Source organism: Haliotis asinina, chromosome 1, assembly GCF_037392515.1.
Source record: "Haliotis asinina isolate JCU_RB_2024 chromosome 1, JCU_Hal_asi_v2, whole genome shotgun sequence".
Classification (NCBI taxonomy): Eukaryota; Metazoa; Mollusca; class Gastropoda; order Lepetellida; family Haliotidae; genus Haliotis; species Haliotis asinina.
This window is the reverse complement of record NC_090280.1, coordinates 35154562-35159005: the sequence shown is the minus strand read 5'-3', so window position 1 is coordinate 35159005 and position 4444 is coordinate 35154562. Positions and strand designations below refer to the sequence as shown.

General features: G+C 42.9%; 1 pseudogene; it reads right to left on the bottom strand.

Moving 5' to 3' along the window:
• Positions 1-4087, bottom strand: LOC137290725 (serine/threonine-protein phosphatase 6 regulatory ankyrin repeat subunit A-like; annotated as a pseudogene).
• Positions 4088-4444: the final 357 nt, after the last annotated feature.

The window sequence follows — 4444 nt, the reverse complement described above, 5'->3', positions numbered from 1 at the left end:
TTAATGAAGTGGCGTGTCACCAATATTATTCTGTGCAATAAGATTAGTTCCAGCCTTCAGTAACTCATCAAACTTCCACATAAATGCTGTATGAAGTGGTGTGTCACCTGTATTATTCTGTACATTAACTTTAGCTCCAGCATTCAATAAGCAATCAACATACTCTGCAGATCCCACGAAAACAGTTGCTGCTTTGTGAAGTGCTGTCGTCATCTGTATTATTCTGTACATTAGCAACAGCTCCAGCATTCAATGAGATATCAACACACTCTGTCGATCTCCATCTTGTCACTTGAAGAAGCGGTGTGTCGCCTGTATTATTCTGTACATTAACATCAGCTCCAGCCTTAAGTAACAAATTAACACAGTCTGTAGATCGACATTCTATTGCTCTATGAAGAGCTGTCTCACCGGTATTATTCTGTACATTTACTTTCGCGCCAGCCTTCAATAACACATCCACTAACTCTGTAGATCCCCTTCCAATTGCTATATGAAGTGCCGTGTCACCTGCTTCATTCTGTACATTAACATAAGCTCCAGATCCCAGTAACACATTAATCGTCTCTATAGGCACCCACCATTTGTCTGCTGCTATTTGAAGTGGTGTGTCACCTGTATTATTCTGCAAATTAACATTAGCTCCAGCCTCCAGTAACACATCAACCCACAATTCGGAAGATGCCCACAGTAGGGCTTTATGAAGTGATGTATCACCTGTATTATTCTGAACATTGACACTAGCTCCAGCCTTCAATAGCACAATAGTACAATCTTTAGACCACCCTTCTACCAGTATATGAAGTGGCGTGTCCCCAACATTGTTCTGTATATAGACATCAGCTCCGGCCTTCAACATCTCCTTCATCAACTCTGAAGATTTCTGTCTTGCCGCTGTATGAAGGGCTGTATCCCCCTCATTGTTCTGTGCATTAACATGAGCTTTGGCCTTCACTAACACATCCACCATCTCTATAGATCGCTGTCCTGCTGCAAGGTGAAGTGCTGTCACCCCGGTATTGTTTTGTACATTAACATGAGCTCCAGCTTTCACTAACACCTCTACAAACTCTATCGATCCCTGTCCTGCAGCTTTATGAAGTGGTGACTCACCTCTTTTATTCTGTACATTAATATCCGCTCCCGCCTTCAGTAACACATCTCCTAACTCTGTAGATCTCCATCCTACTGCTTTATGAAGTGGTGTGTCACCTTTATCATCCTTTACATTAACACCCACTCCAGCCTTCAGCAACAGTTCAACCTTCCCTATATTAATCCAGAATTGCAAGGTGGAAAGCGGGGTGTCACCTGTGTTATTCCGTATATTACCATCAGCTCCAGCCGCAAGCAACATATTCACCTTATCTTTAGGTCGATGTGCTCCTGTTACATGAAGTGGCGTGTCACCTGTATTATTCTGTACATTAACATCGGCTCCAGCCTCGAGTAAAACAGCCATCACATCTGGGGATCCATATCTTGCAGCTCCATGAAGTGGTGTGTCACCTGTACTATTCTGCACAATGACATCAGCTCCAGCCTTCAATAACACATCAACATAATCTGCAGAATTACGTTCTGCTGCTTCATGAAGTGGCGTGTCACCTATGTTATTCTGTGCAATAACATTAGATCCAGCCTTCAGTAAGACATCCACCACATCTGTAGATCCCTGTCTCGCTGCTCTATGGAGTGGTGTGTCACCTGTATTATTCTGCGCAGTAACATTAGCTCCAGCCTTCAGTAAGACATCCACCACATCTGTAGATCGTAATCTTGTTGCTGTATGAAGTGGGGTGTCTCCTGTAACATTTGAAGCTTGGTTCACACTGGCTCCTTTCTTCAGCAAATACGCGACAACATTAGGGTTTCCTTTGCAGGAGCTCAGAAGAGGAGTACTTCCATCAGATGCCTTCATGTTCACAGTAGCACCCCTCTCAAACAACATCTTGACGACATTCACCTCCCCGACCTCGCATGCTATACACACAGCATCAGCATCAACCTCTACTCCTCTGTTTAAAAAGAACTGCGCTATTTTCTCGTTCCGACCCAGAAGAGCATATCTTAGACCTTTCCGGTTATCTACATCACATCCTCTGTTAATTAACACTTTCACCACCTGTAAGTGACCTCCCTCTATCGCAGCAAATATGGGGTGCTTATATGGCCCATGACACTCATTAACATCTACACCCCTGTCAATTGCATGTTCCACAGCTGATGTAAGGCCATTTTTACAAAGATATCTAAGCACACTAAAATCCCAATTGTCTCTAGCATTCAGGTCAGGGTGAAGAGACATAATCTGATTGACAAACACACTGTCTTTGGTTTCAGCTGCTAACATAAGCGGCGTCATCGCGTACCGACCGTATCTAGCGTTTACTTCAAGTTTCATATGTCCACTAATGTATTTCAGTACTCTGCATGCAGCATTCGTGCACACACCCAGAAAAATGTCCCTTCTTTCATTCTGGGTGAATGAGATATTTTCTGCCTCTATGATATATTTGATGAGATGATGTGACTTGTTGTAGGAAAGTAATTCACAAAAAGACTGGTGGGATGTAATATCAGTTAGTTTCACGATATCAGTAACAGACATGCGACAGTGTCTCTTCAGGCAGTCCATTAGCAAGTCAACAAAGTCTGAATTACTAAATGCCTGATGTGATAAAACATGAAACAAATTGCTCATTTCGACTTCAGTTGCAAATCTTCTAGCTAAATGTCCAGCATAAGTCCACGAGATATTTGCAACAATACCCGTCTCACAGGCAACGTTTGTCTCTGTTTCTGTGGCCGGCGAAAGGTGAAGGTGCTGTCGGATAAACGACAAACTACAATTTTCGATAACAAACTTCGACAGTTTTGTACTGAGAATAAAAGAAACACTGTCATATATAGACGGATGATCAAACATGTAAGTGTCATCTTCCTTCTTCAGGTAAGATCCAACCAAATCATCAGCAGCTTCTATGCATTCATATCCTAGACTGGCATCCTCCTCCATTTCTAGTCCACTAATCTTCCCATCTCTTCTAATCATAGCCATGAACAATGAGCGCTTTCTCATATCTTGAAGACATTTATCCAAAGTCTGTCTCAGGAAATCAAGTGGAGCTTGAAAAAACATTTGTATTTGAAGAGGAGTCCAATTCTTTTCATATGCTGTGGCAAACATTTCACAGACATGGGGGAAGCCGTGTGGACAGTCTGCCATACATATCAGAGCAACAACTGACTCTTCAAAGTCTATGTTTTTTGCTTGAGCATGAACACGCCATATCTTCCTTCGCTCATGACAGTCTCTCTGTAAGGAAACATCCACTACGTATTGGGGACTGGAAATGTAGTCTGCCATCCTTCCCAAGTCTGCCAATGAGGATTTCAGCACATAGTCACGGCCTACGAGAATAATGATAGTTTTGTCTTTGTTTGGACCTGTTTGTTTTAGCTGTGTTTCATGAACCGTTTCAGTATATTGGTCAGGTTTCTGAACATCTAAAATAGGTCGTAGACTTGGCCTCCACTTAGCCCACTCGGCTGTGTCAAATTCCAAATCACCAAATATATCATCTAACAGTATGACAGGATTTGAGCAGGCCATTATGACCTCATTGAACTCTACTGGTGACACCACTTGGTATACTTGTCTCCCCTGACTGTACTGGTCTTTGAGAGCCATGTAGGCTGTTGTGGACTTCCCCTCTCCTGGTCTTCCTTTAATTGTCACCCATGTTGCACCTCTGTCGAGCTTCTCTTTCACTTTCTTGAGGGCTTTTGTCTCCACCATGTCTTTAGTCCACGACTGTATCCTGTATGCCGTTCTTTCTGTGGAAACAAGGCATATTTAACACATTTAACTATGAGTAAAAGTGAAGATTTTGACAGATTACGAATTGGAACGCGTCAAGAGAGTGAGAGCGATAGACTGTATTCCTATACTACTATCTTGACAGCTTGCAAAATGTACTCTTCTGTGGTTACATAATAGTTTAACACCAGAGGAACAATCTAATTGTCAGTCAAATAACTCACTCCTGATCTTCTGTGCGGCAGTCAGCGGTTTCTCCTCTTCGTTATGTGTGGTTGGGGTTGTACCGACATTCTGAGTTCCGCCAATGTTCAGATTCTCACTGCCCTTCACTGTCACATCTCCAAACTTCTGCAGGGCTTGTATAAGGTTGTACTGTGTGACTGTAACAGAAACCAGTAGACTGAAGCTTAGAGGGGTGGGTGTGGCGTACGGGTAGCAGTGGGTTGACTAAGATCGACTGATTGTGGACAGCAGTGTGTTCATTGAGAGTTTAGTTGACTAGGACGTATTAAAGCCAGAAGTATTTAGTGTCGGAAGGGGTCAGGACATCAGGAACTGTGTCACAATCCTGACATGATGAGCACATGCATCGTCATCTTGAGAAATGCCCAACACATC